At 40.9% G+C, this 21,475-nt stretch overlaps 1 long non-coding RNA gene across 2 annotated transcripts in view; it reads right to left on the reverse strand.

The window, feature by feature from the left end:
• The window catches only part of LOC123625702, a 53,342-nt gene that overhangs the window by 29,631 nt on the left and 2,236 nt on the right, over positions 1–21,475 (reverse strand). For both annotated transcript variants that reach the window (XR_006730623.1, XR_006730622.1), the window contains exon 2: positions 3,367–3,494. This is a non-coding gene — a long non-coding RNA (uncharacterized LOC123625702). The remainder of the gene's footprint in view (positions 1–3,366; positions 3,495–21,475) is intronic.

The raw sequence follows: 21,475 nt of genomic DNA on the forward strand, positions 1-21,475 counted from the left end.
CCCCTCTCTGGGCCTCAGTTTCCCATTTGTAAAATGAAAGGGTTGGACCAGACTCCAGGATTTTCAAACTCCAACCTTAAGAGGACATAGAGGAAAACAGAAAGAATGCTGTCTGGCTGGGGAACTAGGAGACCTGCCTTCTCATCCCAGCTCCGCCACTAAGGAGCCTGACCTCTTTGGGGCTCTGCTTCCTCATCTGTAAAACATGGTGCTATAGTCATTCATCCAGTCCTTCAACAAATATTTCTTGAGCATCTACTATATGCCAGGCTTGGTGGTAGAGATATGATGGTGAGTCAACCCAGACATGGTCTTTGTTCTCATGGAATTTCCAGTCTGTTGGGGGTGGAAGGAAGGACTAAAAGATGAACTGCAATCAAATAATCACACACATGAAGGTGTAATTAGTGCCAGGCCAAGAACTGAGGGGAAGATCACACTTGGTTCTCATCAACTGAGGGATAGCCACAATCTCCACCAATTCCAGTGTTCTGTGATCTAATAGGCAGCCCTGCTGGGAAGCGCAGAGAAACTCTTAGAACTCACATTTAATACCATTGGGTTTTGTTTTTGTTTTTGTTTTTCAGAATGGCACAGGTCAATTAATTCAATCAATCAACACCCATCTATTGGGGACATACTACAGGGAATCAACCACCAACTCCTGCCTTCCTGGAGCTTACACTGGTGGGCAGAATGGACTCATAAACTGATATAGCTATAAAATGTCTCATACCATTCTCTGACTGCTAATTAATTATTTCAAATAGTAATGTTGGTAAGAGTTAAGAATTAAGTAGGGATTTGGATGCAGTAGGGCAATAAGAGGAATTTCCTTGCAAGTAGAAATTGAGCTAGGCTTTGAAGGTTTGCTGCATAGTTTCAGATAAACAGAAACAATGTTATCAGGGTGCAATGGTCCCATTCCCTACTACTAGATAGCATGGGTACATGGGACATACAAGTGATATCCAAATTGTGAGACTCCTAAATCCCCTTTTGAGGCAGGAGAGATCCAAGCCCCACTTTTTGTCAGGGACCAAAACACTTTTTCTGGGACCTAATCTGAATACCGTCCCCTGGATTGTAAGGCCTGCTATTGATGAGATTTCTGACTTGGGGCAGCCACTTCGCCTCAATGAGTCTGTTACCCCATTGTAAAATGAAGGGGTGAGATGATATCCAAGGTCCCTTAGAGTACCCAAAAAGATGGCTAAAACTTCTTTCTTTGTAAGAATTTTTATTATTTTATAATAAAACTGGTGGCTGTTACTACAGAGTATAAGCTGTGGGATCTGAGGCAAGTTACTAAGTTTTCTAAACCTGATATATTTTAAAATTTGTTTTTAAAATAAAAAAGTAATACATGTACACTTTTTAAAAAATCAAATACTACAAAAGACTATATACTATGATAGTTATAGAGCTTCTGTTTAGGGGATGAAAAATTTGGGAGATAGTGGCAATGATTGCACAATATCATAAATGTAGTTAATGCCAATGCATTGTACACTTAAGGGTTAAGATGGCAAACTTTATTTTATATATATATATATATATATTTTACCATAATCTTCAAAAATTAATAATGTAATATACCAAAAACTACAGAATTGTTCACTTTAAATAGGTTAATTTGTGGTTTGTAAATTATATCTCAATAACAGGATATTCTCGGGCCGGGCGCGGTGGCTCATGCCTGTAATCCTAGCACTCTGGGAGGCCGAGGTGGGAGGATCGCTCGAGGTCAGGAGTTTGAGACCAGCCTGAGCAAGAGTGAGACCCCCATCTCTACTAAAAAATAGAAAGAAATGATCTGGACAGCTAAAAATATATAGAAAAAATTAGCCGGGCATGGTGGCGCATGCCTGTAGTCCCAGCTACTCGGGAGGCTGAGGCAGGAGGATTGCTTGAGCCCAGGAGTTTGAGGTTGCTGTGAGCTGGGCTGACGCAATGGCACTCTAGCCTGGGCAACAGAGTGAGACTCTGTCTCAAAAAAAAAAAAAAAAAGAATATTCTCCACCCCAACCTAGAACTTCTGATCCCTTCCCCAGAGCCAACTATTTGTTTCCTGTCTCTCTCTCTCCTTCTAAAACAGTCCAGGCATAAACAAGTATATCTGAAAATCTATCATAGATTTTTCTTTTAATATAAATGGAAGGAAGTGATATACTGTTCTGTGCTCTGCTTACTTTACTTAATAACATATGTCTTTTGGTTGTTGTATATTAGCATATGCAGATTTACTTCATTCTTTTCCACTTCTACATAGAAGCCATTGTAGGCACCTATTATAATTTATTTAATGAGTCCCCTTGTTGATGAATATATTGATCATTTCTAGTCTTTTTTTTATAGCAAACAGTGCTGCAGTAAACACTGTTGCACTTCATGGTTTTAGGAACACACATGAATATATAATCTATAGGATAAATTCCTCTTTCTGGTGTTGCAGGGTCCAAAACTTAGTATGTGTTAAATATTACTATTGCCAAATTGACTTCCTTAGAGTCTACCTAGACTCTACCTTACACTCCTACCAAGAATTCAATCATTCATTTTTTTTCATTCAACCAATATTTGATTACCTACCATGTGCTAGGCACAATTCCAGGCCCTAGGGACATAGCAAATGAACAATTACAGTAACAAAAACAAAAAAATCTATTCCCTAATGGAGTTTACAGTCTTATAGGGGGAGAGGGCAAACAAAAAAGTAAAATATGTGGCATTTTAGGTGGCAATGAACGCTATGGCTAAAATAAGGCAGAGAAAGAAGTGTTGTACCTCAGACTGGGGACAGGGAAGGGGGAAGGTAAAAAAAAAAACAAAAAAGAAAGAAGAAAGAAAGAAAAGAAAGGAGTGTTAGCCAGAGGTTGGGGTTGGCAATTTAAACAGGGTGAATAGGGTAAGAAAATTCTAAGCCTCAGTTTCTTTATGTGTAAAGTAGGATAATAGTAGTACCTATGCTGCAGAATTGTTGAAAGAATTCAATGAGATTATGTCTGGTATATAATGAACATCTCATAAATGGTAGCTATTATGATAAGCAATTTTACAGTTGAGGAAACTGTAGCCCAAGGAGGAACAATTTGCCTGCAGTCCCAGAGAAAATTAGTGGTAAGAACCTAAACCCAGGCTTCCTGACCCTCCTTAAAAGGCACTTCACAATACACCAAGGGACCAAAAGCACCAAGAAACCATCCTCCTGGGGCTGCTAATGGGTAACATGGTTTTAGCTTCAAGAGTGCTCTGAGAATGTGATTTTCAACATGCACAAGATGGGAGGGAAGATGTGTAAGTACACAAGGTCCTTCTGCAAGGAGAGGCTCAGGCCTAGAGCTGAGCCTGCTGGGGTTTACTCACAAGACGTTCAGATCCAGGACAGTGCTCTCAGCCAAAGGCAACAAGCTTTCTGGCTGCTGCTGGCCCATCTGCTCTGATGAGACTCTCCCAAACCCTGGACTCCCATTGGTTTCATTCCAAGGAATCTCCTGGAGGAAAGATAAGCAGCGGTTAAGTCACAGCTGTAGAAATAATAAGATCTGGAGGGGCAATTGTATCTGTTTGGTTGGGCGAGATTTTCAAGCAGGCCAAGTATGTGGTGGTGGTGGTCTTTCAACTCTCCCTGTGCCTTTTTCTCATCCCACGGCAACTCCTCTCTCTGGCCACAACCAGACACCCAGTGTTTCCCTGGGCCTTCTGCCTGCCCAGAGCCCTCTCCTTGCCTGGGTTCTAACTTTCCTTTAGCCCTATTCTTTCTTAAATGAGAGTTTCATTTCCTCCACTCCTCCTAACCCCTTCTTTGGAAATACATATTTTTAAAAAGATGCTTACTGGCATAACAGAGTCAAGATGGAACCGGAATCATAGAAGTCAGTATTCTGGGCTTGACCTCTGTTCACGAGTGCCTGTATGACCTTTCCTGGGCCATAATTTCTTTATCTAAAAAATGTCATATCTTATATGGCATTTCAGTCACCATGGAGTAGATTTTTTTACAAAGGGCAGACCCAAATGATCTACCTAAAGACAAAAAAAGTACCCAGAGAAGTAGTGGAGCCAAGGGCAGAAAATTTCAGAGTGGAGGTGCCAGGATCACTAAAATGCTATTAAGAGGTGTGTTATGATGACCAATGTCTGGTCATTGGTATCCAGTATCCAGTCCTGGGTCAGCTAGCAAGGAGCTTACACATGGACAAGAGGCCTAGGTTTTAGAGTCTACTCCTCTATTGAGTAGACCTCAATGTAGGGGAAATCCACACCAGCTTTGGACCATGCCACCTCTACTCTTGAAAAGGGAAACATAAGAAATAAAAGGGGCTTTGTCCTAAATCATCAACACCTCAGTTACTTGAACATCATGGTGCAGAGCTAGCTGCAAGGTTCCCCTGTAAGGCTAGAAAAAAGTCTGAGAAACATTAAATCAGATTGGTAAAAGGGGATCTTGAACTCAAATTTGATAAAGTAACCCAAGAAAATTTCAAAAGATATTAAAACTGCAAGCAAATATGTGCATGTTTCTACTTCTGTTTAAATAGTGGATGGTTACATTAACAGATGAAGCTTCTGCTGGGGTTATTTGAGAAAATGTAAATATCTTAGTGACTATCACTAATACCTTCTTTTTTTTCTTTTGAGATAGGGTCTCAATCCTCCTGCCTCAACCTCCCAAGTAGCTGGGACTACATGCATGTGCTACCACACCTGGCTAAGTTTTTTATTTTTTGCAGAGATGGGATCTTGCTATGTTGCTCAGGCTGGTCTCAAACTCCTGGGCTCAAGTGATCCTCCTGCCTCAGCCTCCCAAAATGCTAGGATTACAGGTGTGAGCCACCAAGCCCAGCTAATATATTCTATCTTTCAAGGTGGCATCTATAATCTTAATTTTACCCACAGAGAAAGGTAGGGAACAGCAGGGGGATGGAGACTTGAGATTCCAAATTCTGAAATAACCTGTGATAGTCACTATATCATTGTTCCTGCCTGAAAAAACAATCCAGATCTCAAACTTTTCTTCTTTGATGCGCTGTGGTTGGTTGACAACAAACTCTCACAGACTTGAGCCTTGCAGCAGAAGCAGTTACACACATTTTGGTTGGAAAATCTGCCAAGCCTGCTTAGATCCCTCTCCCTCCTAGGACACCAGTATGGTCAGCCCTCCAGAGTGAGCCGTGCATCCCAGCCGAGAGGCACTGAAAAAGAGGTGGCACTGTTTTCACAGAGTCCTCAGTGACTTTCCACTGAGCTGTGGGAAAATTTGGCAGTCGACTGTGGCTGAATCATAACCCAGAGGTCCTGACCCCTCAAATCTTTGAAGATTCCTTTCATTCCTTTCCCAAAAGGGGAACCTGGCAAACTCCAATTGGTTCTTCCATTTACCTTCTGTTCCTCACAAGTACACGTAGGTGTGGAGTTGTGTACCCTCGGCGGTGGCAAAGGGGTATCAGAGTAACAGCATCTACAATCTGTAATTACAATAGTTTATATTTACTAGTACCTACTGGGACAGGCACTTTTTATAGATTTTTTTATGGAATCTTCTCAACCATCCAGTGGGATATTTATTATTATTACCATCCCTAGTTTACAGATGAGGAAACCGAGGCCCACAGAGGCTAACTTGGCCCATGGTCACAAAGCTGGGGTGTAAGGTGCTAAGATTTAATGTAAACATTCCAATTTCAGAGTCTGTGCCTCTAACCACGATGTTATACTGTGTCCAAACACCAGCACAGATATTCTAAGCTCAAAGACACTTCAGGTATCACAGATCAACCCCTAGATTTTGCAGCTGAGAAAACAGACCCAGTGAGATGACAGGAATTACCCAGTGACGGAGCCAGGGTTCGAGGCAGGTCTCTTCACCCCAGGGTTCCACATTCTCTCTACTGTATCAGAAAGCAGATTCTCTGCACCACCTTGAGAATCTGGAGTTTCTCTACACCCTACCCCTTATTCTTTAGGGAACAGAACTTAACTTTATATAAACATAAAATATTCATATACTTTTTCTACGATTTTCCAATCCCCCTTTTTTAAAATACACTTTTTTTAGAGCATTTTAGGTTCACAGGAATATTGAGTGGAAAGTACACTCCATACACACAAAGCCTCCCCTAACTAATATCAACATCTCACACTAGTGGGGTGTTTTTCTTACAATCGATGAACCAGCACTGACCTATCATTATCACCCGAAGTCCATAGTTTACATTAGGGATGACATGTATCCATCATTATAGCATCATATGGAATAGTTTCACTGCCCTAAAAATCCCGAATACTCCATCTATTCATCCCTTCCTCCCCCAAAGCCCCTGGCAAAAGGTGTGTCATGAACATCCTTTTTGTGTTATGATGATCTTTTTACTGTCTCCATATTTTTGGCTTTTTCAGAGTATCATCAGTTGGAATCATACAATATGTAGCCTTTTCAGATTCTTTCACTTAGTAACATGCATTTAAGATTCTTTCATGTCTTTTCATGGGTCGATAGTTCATTTCTTTTTAGCACTGAATAATATTCCATTGTATGGATGTGTCATAGTTTATTTACTCCTTTACCTATGGAAAGACATCTTGATTGCTTCCAAATTTTGGCAATTATGAATGAATAAAGCCACCATAAACATTCATGTGCAGGTTTCTGTGTGGTCATAAGTTTTCAACTCCTTCAGGTGAATACAAAGGACCATGATTGCTGGAGCATATGACAAGAATAGGTTTAATTTTATAAAAAACTGCGAAATGTTCTCCCAAAGCAGCTGTACTATTTCACATTCCCACCAGCAATGAAGCAGAGTTCCTGTTGCTCCACACCCTCATCAGCATTTGGTGTTGTCAGTGTTTTGGATTTTAGCCATTTCTAATAGGCATGTAGCGGTATCTCAATGTTTTAATTTGCTATTCCCTGATGATGTATGATGTTGAACATTTTTTCACACACCTATTTGCTATCTGTATATCTTCTTTGGTGAGAGATCTTCTTTTGTTCAGATATTTTGCCCATTTTTTAACTGGGTTGTTCTCTACCCCTTTTTAGGGACTTCTTTTTTTCTTAACTTGGCTCCTTCTTCCCACTGTCTCCTTTTTTTTTTTGTTCTAAGAAAGCTAAAGTAATTTCAAGTAGGATAAAAAAAATGTTTTAGGCCGGGCGCGGTGGCTCACGCCTGTAATCCTAAGCACTCTGGGAGGCCGAGGCGGGTGGGTCGCTCAAGGTCAGGAGTTCGAGACCAGCCTGAGCAAGAGTGAGACCTCGTCTCTACTAAAAATAGAAAGAAATTATCTGGCCAACTAAAATATATATAGAAAAAATTAGCCGGGCATGGTGGCTCATGCCTGTAGTCCCAGCTACCCAGGAGGCTGAGGCAGGAGGATTGCTTGAGCCCAGGAGTCTGAGGTTGCTGTGAGCTAGGCTGACACCATGGCACTCACTCTAGCACGGGCAACAAAGCGAGACTCTGTCTCAAAAAAAAAAAAAATGTTTTAACCAATTTTCCCTTCTTTTACTAAAGTCTTTTTATTTTATTTTATTTATTTACTTTTTGGAGACAGGATCTCGCTCTGTTACCCAGGCTGGAGTGCAGTGGCACAATCATAGCTCACTGTAGTCTTGAACTCCTGGGCTCTAGCAATCCTCCAACTTCAGCCTCCCAAGTAGGTGGGACGCACACACACCACCAAGCCCAGCTAATTATTAAGATTTTTAGAGAGACAGGGTCTTGCTAGGTTGCCCAGGCTGGTCTTGAACTTCTGGCCTCAAGCAATCCTCCCACCTCAGTCTACCAAAGTGCTGGAATTTACAGACATGAGCCACCACACCAGGCCACCGAAGTCTTTCAAACATTGCTATTCAGCCATGATTTCTAATAGTCAATCATCAAGTAAGTGTTTCCTGATCTCCTTCTGATACCCTTCTCTACCCCTTCCTCTTAGGAGATGACCATCTAAGGTTCCAGTATGTCCTCTCAGCTCCCAGTTTCCATCTCCAAGCCTTACTTGCAGGTTCTTCCTTATATTCTACCTCCTGTCATGGGGACAGTGTCCCTACTCCTCTGAGATAGTCTGTTCACAGTGACCTTGACCCCACTAACCTTCTCACCCGCTTCTACATATGGACCAACAAATGATCCCCCTTTCTTTTGTGATGGATTAGAAATGGGTAAAAGCCTGGGAACAGCCACAAGTGGTAGAAAGGTTTTGGTCTTTGTAGTCAAACCTTGTCTCCTCTGTGCAAGTTAGTTAACTTGCCTCACATCCAGAGACAACAGACCCGTGCTTACAAGGTGATTATGAAAATTAAATGTAAAATGTTTAAAGGAGTTAGTCCATATCCTAGTACAAAATAGACACTGCTTTCTCTCTCCTTTCTGGATCCACCCGCCCCCTTTCCTTCCTTCCTTTTCCTTCCTCCCTCCCACTCTCTCTCTCTCTCTCTCTCTTTTTAAGACAGGGTCTCTGTTGCCCAGGCTGGTCTTGAATTCCTGGGCTCAATTGATCCTCCTGCCTCAGCCTCCCAAGTAGTTAGGATTATAGGTGTGTACAACCACACCTGGCTTTTCTTCCCTCCTCTTTTCACAAAAATATTCAAAAGAGCTTCATTTTTAAAAAGCTCTATCTCACCTTCAAACAATGAACTGTTCTTTCTGCTTCCTGTCATTCCAAGCTTATTGAAAGTTTATCCTCACTGTGGACCCTTCCTTGCCCCCAATTCAATTAATTTTGACCACTATGTATTGAGCTCCTACTAGGGACCATCATATCCCATTTTAATACCCCCCCAACACTGAATTCAATACATAATTGCAAATTAGTCTTTCTGCAGCATTGACTATGGCCGGGTACTCTGACCTTGGGTACCTGCCCATTCCTGCATCTCCTCTAACTTCTCTAAACATTTCTGTCCCAGGCACTGTCTACCTCTCTCATCTTTCCACATCCTGTCTCTGGGTGACCTCTTCTATTCCCACAGATTTGACAACTACTATTTGCTAAAATTTCCAGATTTCTCTCTCTCTAGTGTAAATTCTAATCCTTAGGCCCCAAAACTGGTTTCCACCCGTTCACAGGGATCTCTGTTTGGAGGTCCCAGGAGCGTCTTAATCTCCAAACTTCATTTTTTTTTCTAATGGCTCCTATTTCCTAAATGGCCTCATCATTAAGCCACTACTCAAGCAAGAAGCCCAAATCATTTTTTTTTTTTTTTGAGACAAGGTCACATTCTGTTGCCTGGGCTGGAGTGCAGTGGCATCATCACAGCTCACTGCAACTTCAAACTGCTGGGCTCAAGCGCTGCTCCTGCCTCAGCCTCCTGAGTAGCTGGGACTACAGATGCACACCACCATACCCAGCTGATTTTTTTATTTTTTGTAGAGACAGGGTCTTGCTGTGTTGCCCAGGCTGGTCTGTGTTGCCCAAGTGATCCTCCCATCTTGACCTCTCAAAGTGCTGGGAATACAGGTGTGAGCCACTGCACATGGCCCCAAGTCATCTTGAATGTCCCTGTCTTCTATATGCCATATTCTGTACTGGAGTAGTCACAACCCCTTTGATTTTTATTTCCACAGTGGCTCTTGAATCCATCCTCTCTATTTTTAGGGCTTTAGTTTGGGCCTTTATCATGTCTCACTTCAGGTATTGCTGCAGACTAACAGCCCTTACTGCCAGTCACTCACTGTGCTCATCCTCTGCTCAGATCCTGGATTTATCTAGTTAATGGATGAGTGTATTAATCATCTGCTATAAAGTCTTCCATAGCACTGACTACACGAAATCCTGAATATTGATCTCTCTAGCTCCTCATTAGAATGGAGGTACCTCAAGATTATTAAAGACCTTTTCTCATTAATTATTGTATCCCATGGCCTATTATTGTACATTAAATATGCATTAAGAAATGCTTATTAAATGAATGAGTAAAAGCCCAGAACTATGCCATGTACAGTAGGGAATACGAAAGAAATATAGTATGAAGGAAACACAGGATGGTCCCTGTCCTCTAGGAGCTTACATTCTTGTTGAAGCAACAAAATAAACACAAGAAATACGTACCTAAACTGACATGCAGACTCTAAATGCCAGAGGAGCTCAGAAAAGAGAGAAGTGAGTATAAGATGGACCTGTTTGTGAAGACATCACAGAGGAAAAAACACTTAACCAGGATCTACAAGGATGGGTGGAGTTTGTGAGAGCAGAATATAAAAGGCAAAGTGCTCCAGAATGGAAATGGCACAGTAAAAAATACAGTGTATCTGCAGGACAGAAAGGAGCCTGGCTTAACAGGAAAGTATTAATCTGAAAAGGCTCCACTGGAAGACAAACACACTAAAACAGGAGAAATTGGCTTTCTGGCTAGCACAGCCTTCCGGCTAATACAATGATGCAGGCAAGACCCAGTGAGGAAGGTGATGATGGTGGCTGTAGTAACACTGAGGAAGGATCAAAATGTAAGATATTTCACAAGCAGGAATGATAGTAACAGGCTTAGTGTAAGAATAAATAACCAGACTTAAGTTTTTAAGCCTGGGAAACGCAAAGAAGGATATTAGTAAGAGGAAGACAAATTTATTTCAAGATTCAGGATACTTCACTCTAGCCCAGGCAACAAAGTGAGACTCTGTCTCAAAAAAAAAAGATTCAGTATACTGAGTTGAAGACAAACTGCTCTGCTTTGGGAAAATACAATAGGCTTTAATACAGTAAGATTCAGAAATGAGACTGTTTAAATCGTTAGTGACCAGGCTTGAGTTGTATATAAAGAAAGAGTTTTACAATAGTTTCACTAGATTCTGTGTCAGTAGGACAACCTCTAGATATTTTCTTTTTTTTTTTTTTGATACAGAGTCTCACTCTGTTCCCCAGGCTAGAGTGCCATGGCATCAGCCTAGCTCACAGCAACCTCAACCTCTTGGGCTTAAGCGATCCTTCTGCCTCAGCCTCCCGAGTAGCTGGGACTACAGGCATGTGCCACCATGCCTGGCTAATTTTTTTCTATATATATTTTTAGCTGTCCAGATAATTTCTTTCTATTTTTAGTAGAGACGGGGTCTTGTTCTTGCTCAGGCGGGTCTCGAACTCCTCACCTTGAGCAATCCTCCTGCCTCGGCCTCCCAGAGTGCTAGGATTACAGGCGTGAGCCAACGCGCCCAGCCTCTATATATTTTCTTGGTTTTATTTTCTCCTTACTCTCTGCTAGTCTCCATAATCAATTCTGTTTTGAACCATGCTTTCCATAGAAATGAGGTTTGATTGTAAAGTAACAAAGTCCAAGTTTAAACATGCAAGAACTTCTCTATCCAAAACCGATTCCAAAAATGCTGTTTTTGCTCAACACTTTTCTGGAACTTCTCCGTTGGAGTTGCTTTCAGAGTCTATCTACCATCCAAACAGGAAAACCAAAGATTTCATAGTCATATTTTATTTGTAAACATCTCCAACCTGATCACCCATTAACATAGCCCTGTTTGTTTTTTCAAAAGTAAAATGTACCCTCAAGAAAAAGAGAGAAAGATTTCTTGAGTGCCAACACCAGGGTTATTCCAGAGGTTGTGCTCCTTAGGTAACTTCAAGAGAGGCTTTCCAAATATTCTAACGCGTGATAACATCACTGTAGGGAAGAAGTGGAGGAGAATTAATGTGTCAGAGCCCCTACTGAGAGCTGAGCATTGCACTGTTAATTATTTCACAGAGCTGCTTTTCATTTAACCCTTGAAGCAACCATACAAGCAAGTACTATCATTTTATGCTAAAGATATATAAAGGAAGTCCAAAAAAGTTCAGTAACTTGCTCAGGGTTATAAAACTAATACATAGCAGAGCTGGAACTTTAAAAACATGATTTTGCTACTGTACCCTGCTGCTTCTGATAAAATAAGAACACTACTTTCCAATGGATGGAAAAGTTAATAAACAGTACCATTACTGGCCGGGTGCGGTGGCTCACGCCTGTAATCTCAGCACTCTGGGAGGCCAAGGCGGGAGGATCGTTTGAGCTCAGGAGTTCGAGACCAACCTGAGCAAGAGACCCTGTCTTTACTAAAAACAGAAAGGAATTATCTGGACAACTAAAAATATATACAGAAAAATTAGCCAGGCATGCCTGTAGTCCCAGCTACTTAGGAGGCTGAGGCAAGAGGATCACTTGAGCCTGGGAGTTTGAGGTTGCTGTGAGCTAGGCTGATGCCACAGCACTCTAGCCTGGGCAACAGAGTGAGACTGTCTCAAAAAAAAAAAAAAAGTACCATTATTATATATTCCCATATTATATGCCTACAACTTTAATACTCTTAATTTGTTTCCCCACTTTACATGTTAACTCAAGAAACTATCAAAAGAAATATGAGGAACCAGCCATCAAAATTTGTTATAGATTTTAAGTCTACCTTATAGAAATAGAACATCAGGAATAGACATGTCTTTGCATCACCAGGCTTGACTCCCTCTGATTATAACACGGTTTAAGTATGTTATAATCCAGGTCAACAAGCCAATAGTATTTCCTTCCCCTTATACAGTATCTTCAAATGGAGGCTATTGTGTATTTACCATCAGGGGCTTTATTCATGCACTCTTAGTTGAACATAGTAGGTTTTATTTATTCCTCCTTTGAATTCTACTCATTCGCCACTGGAACACCATCCACATTTATATATAGCAGACTCTTATACTATCTTAAACTGGGTTGGAAGCCTGCAGGCTTGAATTATTTAAAAGAAAAACATTTCCACTTGTCCTGCCAAGTACGTTGATCAATGCTCACTTAAGTGATGTAATCACCTCCTCTCATTTTGTAAGCTCTACTCTCTCTCTCCAGGTGACTAAGCAGTCTGCAATCTTCCTTCCTTTAATTGAATAATTTTCAGGCTTGTGTCTTATCCTTCCGGTTTTTACAAATTCATGCAATCACTTTCTCCTGTGAATCTGGTAAAGGGTTTTGTGGCTAGAGTCTTTTAGCATACATATCTCTAGAACTCTCTAGAGCTGCTTCCCATATACTGTTTCAGTGCAACCCTTTATCTACTCTTGTGTTCTAGACAGACTAGCTACTCTGCAATGGATGTCTTTTTTCCTGCAAGCAGTCTTGCTTTTCTTTCTTCTTGGATTGACCTTCCTGTGTCCTCTACACATCCTTCTGGCTCAGATGTTTGTTCTCCCACCTCTGGACCTTAGTGGTGCTTTTGCTAATGTTATCACCTAACACTGTAAACACAGCTACTGTTTATTAAGCACTAACCACGTGCTGTGTTTGGAGCCTTATGTATGTAACACAAACTATCCAGCTTTTCCCCCATCCCCTATAAAGTTTGCCACTTACAGGCCTGGCACAATGTCTGGTATACACTCAAAATAGAAGCCATTATTATTATGATTATGAGAAGAAGCCATATGACTTATTCATGTTTGATCCCAATATCTGGCATGACGTCTGGCTCACTCAATATGTTTATAAAACTAAGCAATGGGCTGGGAGTGGTGGCTCACACCTGTAATCTAGCACTTTGGGAGGCCGAGGCAGGAGGAAAGCTTGAGGCCAGGAGTTTGAAACTCGCCTGAGCAACAGTGACATCCCATCTCTACAAAAAATAGAAAAATCAGCCAGGTGTGATGGCACACACCTGTAGTCCCAGGCACTCGGGAGGCTAAAGCAAGAGGATCATGTGAGCCCCGCAGTTGGAGGCTGCGGTGAGCTATGATGATGCCACTGCACCCCAGCCCTGGGGACAGAGTCAGACTCTGTCTCCAAAAAATAAATAAACAAAATTAAAAATTAAAACTAAGCAATGAAGAGAACAAATGCTGAATAGTTGTAAGACTCTCTGAGACAAATTGTGCAGCTTGCAATGGACTGCTGAAACTAACTCTTCACAGTCTGGACAAGAAAAGTATATAGTTAACACAGATGGGGTTGGGTTGCCCAGAATCATGGCCTGGAAGTCCAAAAAGTTGTATAGAACTAGGCTTTAGAAGTTCTTTTTGGCTAGCAACTGCAGGGGCTGGGTATGGAAGAGGGATTGCTCAGGACACAGGCCAGTATCTGCTCCCTAGGTGCAGAATGTATGGTGAGACCAACTCCCTTGGATCAGAGGGAAACGTGGGACTTTAAGAGAGGCTCCTGATGATGAAGGGAATTCTCAGAATTGAACCCTATAACTGCTGCACTCACAGAGACCCAAAGGTGAGGCTCTGGGGCCCTGGGATTTAGAAAGGGTAGTCTAGGAAGCAGTCTATGCTAGAGTGTGGCAAGAGGTAGCAGGACATGCCAGGCACAGTGGTGCCCTCCTACAGTCTTGGCTACTTGGGAGGCTGAGGTGGGAGGACTGCTTGAGCCCAGGAGTTCAAGTCCAGCCTGGGCAACATAGTAAGACCCAATCTCTAAAAACAAAACAAAAGAAAAGAAAAAAGGGGTAGCAGGACCCAAAAATCCAGATTCAAGCCTTTGGCAATGCTATGCTTAAAAGGGGGCTTGTGTACTGGCATTTCAGAAAGAGACTTGAAATTAAGGAAACAAAACAGAAATTCAGTTACTGAACTGGAACACCAAAAGGTTTAATGCCCCAAACACAGAAGACTAGTTATTAGATTTGGGGCATTAATTCAGGATGGGGTAGCAGCAAGGTTGAGATCTGAAGTAGGCCCCAGATTCTGGGACTACGGGAAGGACCAGTCCAGTGCTTAAGGTGGGGGCTGAACTTGCCAGTGGTAAGGCTGATGGGGGGCAGGGAACCTGGTAAGTTATATTACACTATGGCAAGCCCTCTACAATAGATCATTAGCGCATCAGATAGCCTCTCAGAGTACACCACCTACTTTGCTTCAGCATGAAGGATTTTGGGATGTCAGTTATTTACAAATGGTGAAGTACAGAACATAAGTCTGTTTGGCCTACCTTAACAAATATCTAATTCTTTCTATGGACTCGTTTTATTCCCACACTGTGTACTACTTGGCCTCTTAACCCCCACGCAGTGTTTTGGTTCCCTAACTGGTCCCCAGATACAACCACTTTCAGGTTGAAATTGTTCTTTGCAACCGTGAGATAGTTGTTCCTGATTCTGGAACAAGAACTCCTGTCACCATTAGGTCCCAGAATATAGGGTCCATACATTTTTGCAATAAAGTGGTCCTTTTCCTTTAAACCCAACCAAACCAAACACACTAAAAAAAATTAATAATAAAATCTTCCCATCACTTGGTTCTTCAGTTAAGACCACACTTACTGACTTTTACTTCTTCAAATACCTTTATGGTTCTTTGGATTTGATATCCTTAAGGTTTATTTGGTCCATATTACAGCAATACGCAGATATCATAGATTCTCTACTTCAACTACTCATCTGATGATTGACTTTCTTCTACAATACTCCCACCAAGTGGTTATCTGGACCACACTTAAACACCATGAATAACTGAGAATTCATCGTCTGCAGAGACTGCCTATTTTGTCTTTTGACATCACCTGTTGGAAATAACCGTGTTGGGCTAAAATATGCCTCTCCTAGTTTCTATCCATTGACTCCATCTTCTCTCCTTAGGGACATGTGAAATAAATAGAAACCTCTTATACATGGCCCTCTTCAAAAATCTGAATAAAGTGACAATATCCTTCCTGAGTTTGTTTGCCTTGTTTTGCTAAATAAATGTTCCCAGTACATTAACCTCTTCGTTGTTATTGTTAAATATTCTCACCAGTATCATCTCTCTCTTTTCTGCATATTTGACATGATCTGTATGCTGTATATCTAGCCCAGAGCTAGACTAATTTCAGGTGTGCTCTGGTCAGTGTAGAACAGAGTCACCTTCCTTGTATTCTGGACACTATGTTCTCATAACTGCAACCTAAGACTGTATCAGCTTTTTTGGCAGCCACAATTCACTGTTGACTCATGTTGAGTTTATAGTCAACTCAACACCCCTAAATGCCCCATATACTACTGCTAAGCCCACTGCATACTCATGCAATTGTTTTAGGGGGAGAAGAAGGTAGAGTGGAAGGTTTATTTACCACATTGATACCTCATGAAATTTGGGGCCCGATGATTAAACCTGGATTTTTGCATTCCTGTGATACATAAACCTATGCTTAGTTTGCTGTCACAAACGATTAGAGAAACTAGTGATGAGTAATGGACTAGAGTTCAGCTTAGGCTAGTCAGCTTTACTTTATCTCATGGTCTCAGACTGCAGCCTTCCTTAAAATTACCTATCTTTCAAATGTATGCTATTTATCACCAGAAGAACTGGTGGAAAGACTATAAATGATTCAATGCAAAGCCATTATCGCCACTGGAAAAATAACTCAAAGATAAGCATCCAGTACATTTAAGGATGGTATATTTATAATTTCTCATTGAAGAATTATATCTAAACATCTTTTCCTCAATTAAAAATATGGAGGTAATATATAGATTTTCTTTATATATATATGTATATTTACTTATTTATTTTTATTTTTTGAGACAGGGTCTTGCTCTGTCACCCAGGCTGGAGTGCAGTGTCGTGATTATAGCTCTCTGTAACCTCGAACTCTTGGGCTCAAATGATCCTCCCACCTCAGCCTCCCAAGTAGCTAGGACTACAGGGATGTGCCACCACGCCTGGATAATTTTTAAAAACACTTTCTAGAGACAAAGTCTTGCTCTGTTGCCCAGGCTGGTCTTGAATTCCTGGCCTCAAGTTATCCTCCTGCCTCAGCCTCCCAAAGTACTAATATTACAGCTGTGAGCCACTACGCCTGGCCAGATTTTCAAAGGTATTTCAACTTAGCTTATTTGATTCTTTCAAATCAAAGAAAGTAAGGAAGGTATTAGTATCCTCATTTTAGATGAAATGGAGACCCAGAAAAGTTATAACATGTCTATTGTTACATAGCTAAAAAGAGGTAGAACAAGGGTGAATCCTAAGTCCTTGGATTTCTAGTCCAGTTCAGTCCTTACTATATAATGGCATTCCAACACAGGTGAGACCTAGTCCTTAGCCTTAAAGCACTAATATCCATGGTATTTTCCTTAAAGCACTAATATCCAAGGTATAGGGCAGCATGTGCTCTACTTGCACTTGCCATCCAGATAATAAAAAGGGTCTCATACTTGAGTAATCATAAAAATCATAGAATTTAAGAGAATTAGTCCAATACCTTTAATTTTAGAGATTAGGAAGAGGTATCAAACAATTTACCTAAAGGTACAGTTACCTAATAGTAAAATCAGGGTTAGAACCTATTTATATACCCAGTCCAATATTCTTTCTCTTACACTACTGTTTCTCAAAATATAAGTAGGCAGCTATCTGTTACCTACAGCTAGGACATTTCTGAAAATGGTATTGGATACATATTCTCTGTAAGAATGTCATGGCTAAGGATCCCACCAAATTTCTAATCCAAAGAAATATGGGCCAGAAAGCCAATCAGAGAGGGATGAACCATGAGATATTGAACCAGCAACTTCCCAGTAAACAGAGTTGTATTAATACCATATGAAGCAGTCCAAAGGGGTGGACCCCCCCACCTTAATATCAACTGTTATTGGACCTACTGAAGGACTAAGACTACTTGTGTCCTAGATAACCAGGACAAAGACACCCAAAAGTCTAGTTGAAAAGAAAGGATTATAAATCTGCCACAGCCAAGGGTAGTCTTTTTAAAAAGCAAGCTAAATAAGCAGCTGAGTTAATATACGTAAAACAACCAGGTAAGTGACTATATAAACATTTATAAATACTGATATGGTGCTCAATTTGATTCAACAATCATTTACTGAACGCCAGTTATATGCAAAGCACTACAAATTCAAATACATGCCACACCTTTATTCTCAAGAAACTTAACAGATTCAATATTACCCGCACAGAGTGCTATGATACCACAGAAATGGGAACTTAAGCAAGCCTGAAGGAGCCAGGAAGGCTTTATAGAAGAGAAGACACTTGAAGTGAATCTTAAGGTTAGAGCAAGAATTATCTAGGTGAAAATGAGCTAAACAAAGACAGAGGCATAAAATGGTGTATAGTGTTTGTGTAACTAGAAGTAGTTTGACAATGCTGGAGCCCAATGCTGGGCAGGGAAGAGGCATAGTATGAGATGAGACTAAATCACAAGGCCATGCCATCTTAGACTTCAGCCTAAACTAATGGATCACCCTGGAAACCAAGGTCAGAGGGAATTTGAAGTTGGGAAAAAGGAAGACTGATTATGAGTTGGTTGAAGTAATCTAGGAGATGGTAAGAGCCTATACACGGAGAGTAGCAACAGGAATGTATAAGATGCATCAGATAAGCCATATTCCAGAGAAAACTAGGCTATTAAACAATGTTTTTTTTTTTTTTTGAGACAGAGTCTCACTTTGTTGCCCGGGCTAGAGTGAGTGCCGTGGCATCAGCCTAGCTCACAGCAACCTCAAACTCCTGGGCTTAAGCGATCCCACTGCCTCAGCCTCCCGAGTAGCTGGGACTACAAGCATGCGCCACCATGCCTGGCTAATTTTTTCTATATATATTTTTTTAGTTGGCCAGATAATTTCTTTCTATTTTTAGTAGAGACGGGGTCTCGCTCAGGCTGGTCTCGAACTCCTGACCTCGAGCGATCCACCCGCCTCGGCCTCCCAGAGTGCTAGGATTACAGGCGTGAGCCACCGCGCCCGGCCTAAACAATGTTATCTGATGGGTGAAGACTCCTGATCTAAATATTTCTCTCAGGGCTTCTCATTTCCACATCAGAGACATCTCCACATCAGAGACATTTCTACAAGATCTTCCTGTAGGATCTTTAAGAGTTCCCTACTAAAATGGAGTTGATCAGTGCATTGTAGTGCAGATCAACTAACACTAAAATGGATTATGCGTCGGGCGTGGTGGCTTACGCCTGTAACCCTAGCACTCTGGGAGGCCAAGGTGGGAGGATCACTTGAGGGCAGGAGTTTGAGACCAGCCTGACCAAGAGCGAGACCCCATCTCTACTAAAAATAGAAAAAATTAGCTGGCCAACTAAAAATAGAAACAAAAAAGAAAATTAGGTGGGCATGGTGGTGCACACCTATAGTCCCAGCTACTCGGGAGGCTGAGGCACAAGGATCACTTGAGCTCAGGAGTTTGAGGTTGCTGTGAGCTAGGCTAACGCCACGGCACTCTAGCCTGGGCAACAGAGTAAGACTCTGTCTCCAAAAAAAAAAAAAAAAAAGATGGATTATGGAAGTTTACTGGTATAGTTAATAATAATGCATTCTATATTTCAAAATAGCTGAAAGAAGAGATTTTAAATGTTCTCACCACAAAGACGTGATAAATATTTGAGGTAATAGATATGCTAATTACTCTGATTTGATCATTCTACAATGCATACATGTATTGAACATCACATTGTGCCCCATATTCTTTTTTTTTTTTTGAGACAGAGTCTCACTTTGTTGCCCAGGCTAGAGTGCCGTGGCGTCAGCCTAGCTCACAGCAATCTCAAAGTCCTGGGCTCAAGCAATCCTCCTGCCTCAGCCTCCCGAGTAGCTGGGACTACAAGGCATGCGCCACCATGCCCGGCTAATTTTTTCTGTATATATTTTTAGTTGTCTAGATAATTTCTTTCTATTTTTTTAGTAGAGACGGGGATCTTGCTCTTGCTCAGGCTGGTCTCGAACTCCTGACCTCGAGCGATCCTCCCACCTCGGCCTCCCAGAGTGCTAGGATTATAGGTGTAAGCCACCATGCCCGGCCAACTATTACTTTTCAATTAAAAATAAAACTTAAATTTTTTTTTTTAAGTTTACTAGCAGTAAAGAAGGCCTCACAGGTATGAGGTATGGGCAGGGCTAGTCAGGACAGGAGAAGTAAGGCAGCCAAAGCAAAAACAAGGGACAAATAGTTCAGGCTGCTTAAAGGGAGACAAAAAAAAACCCTCATATGTTACAATTTTGGGTGGGCTGGCCTTGCTTTGCTAAAAAATTCACTTTCAGTAAGCTTGGGTAATCTACAAAACTTTCATGTGAGACACTTAAGCCTATGTAAGGATAATAATAACAAAAACAATAAAATAAACTCTACTAAAGGAAGAACTGTGACTTCTGAGCTAAGAAACACCATGTAGGGACAAACTGACCCAAAAATTGGGCCAGAGAAAGTTGCTTAGAAATCAGATCACCTCAATCTTTTTTCCCTTGACTGTAAGTGAAATACTGGCTCCTATAGTTTCATTTCCAGTAAAATGTCATGTTTAACTTGGAAATCTGAAAAATGCCAAGGACCCTGTCCCCTTAACTCACAGTATTATTGGGAGGATCAAATGGGACAAGAAGATGCAAAAGCCCTTCTGTGCCATAAAGTGCTAAATGAGGGCATAAGCTGCCCCTCTGGCTCACAGGAGAAAAGGGGACAGGTAGGATCTCCATGTCGTGGCTCTTGCAAGCACTACTCACCGGCAATCATCATAAAATTTTAGTCCTCAAATGTTAATGAGCAAAACCCACAGTACCTTAAATACCTTCCCCAAGGATTAAAATCAAGGCACACTGTGAATTTAAAAGTAATACCTAAAAACAGACATACATTTTTAACAAATGAGCTCATTCCATAGAACCAGCTTCTATAATGAAACCCTTTTGTCACAAATAAGCACACATAGAGGAATTTATATATGACTAGATTATCAGAATTAGGAACAGACTTAAATCATCTCTATAGACCGTCTTCCCAATTCTCTCCCCTCTCTCGCCGTTCTTACAATAGGGAAACTGAGGTCATGGGGAACCCAGACTAAACTAGGTTTCCTGACTCCTGGTTTAAGGCTCTTTTTTCTATCAAATAATTTTTAAAAAATATTTCAAACATAAAGAAAAGCATAGGTTTAAAAATACATAGGTAATAACACCCAGATTTTTAAAATGTTAATATTGGCATATACTTCAGATCTCTTTAAAAAAGAATGTGAACACTATATATCAACAGATAATTCCCATTTCTCTATCCTATTCCCCTACCTCCTTCTATAGGGTTAACCACTATATTGAGGTCATACGTTTTCTTCCTGTGTTTTTGTACACTTACTTTATGGATTATATTTAATATATCCATAAATCACACCATGTTGTCAGAGAAAGAGTTGTTCTTCAAAACAAGGAAGAATCCCTCACTCTAGTATGCTTGTATGCAGTTACAACCTTTTGGGTTTGGCTGGATGTTGCAGAAACAACCTAGGGCAGAGTCTAAAGTCTTTTTAAATAATTACCACAGAATAAATACCACAGTGAAGTATTTTGAAATCAGAATAAAAAATAAAACAGACAAATATAAAAATTTTAATACAACTTTTTAAAATTCTTCTCAAGTTAATGTTTTATATGTGTGAAACACTGGTTTATAATGACCTAATGTGAATGACCTGTCACTGAAAAATTGGGAAAGATAGATTAAGCAATTTAACTAGTAACAACAGTTTCTAAGGCTGGGAACAGTGGCTTATGCCTGTAATCCTAATACTTTGGGAGGCCAAGGC

The sequence above is a fragment of the Lemur catta genome, chromosome 21 (genome assembly GCF_020740605.2).
Source record: "Lemur catta isolate mLemCat1 chromosome 21, mLemCat1.pri, whole genome shotgun sequence".
Classification (NCBI taxonomy): domain Eukaryota; kingdom Metazoa; phylum Chordata; class Mammalia; order Primates; family Lemuridae; genus Lemur; species Lemur catta.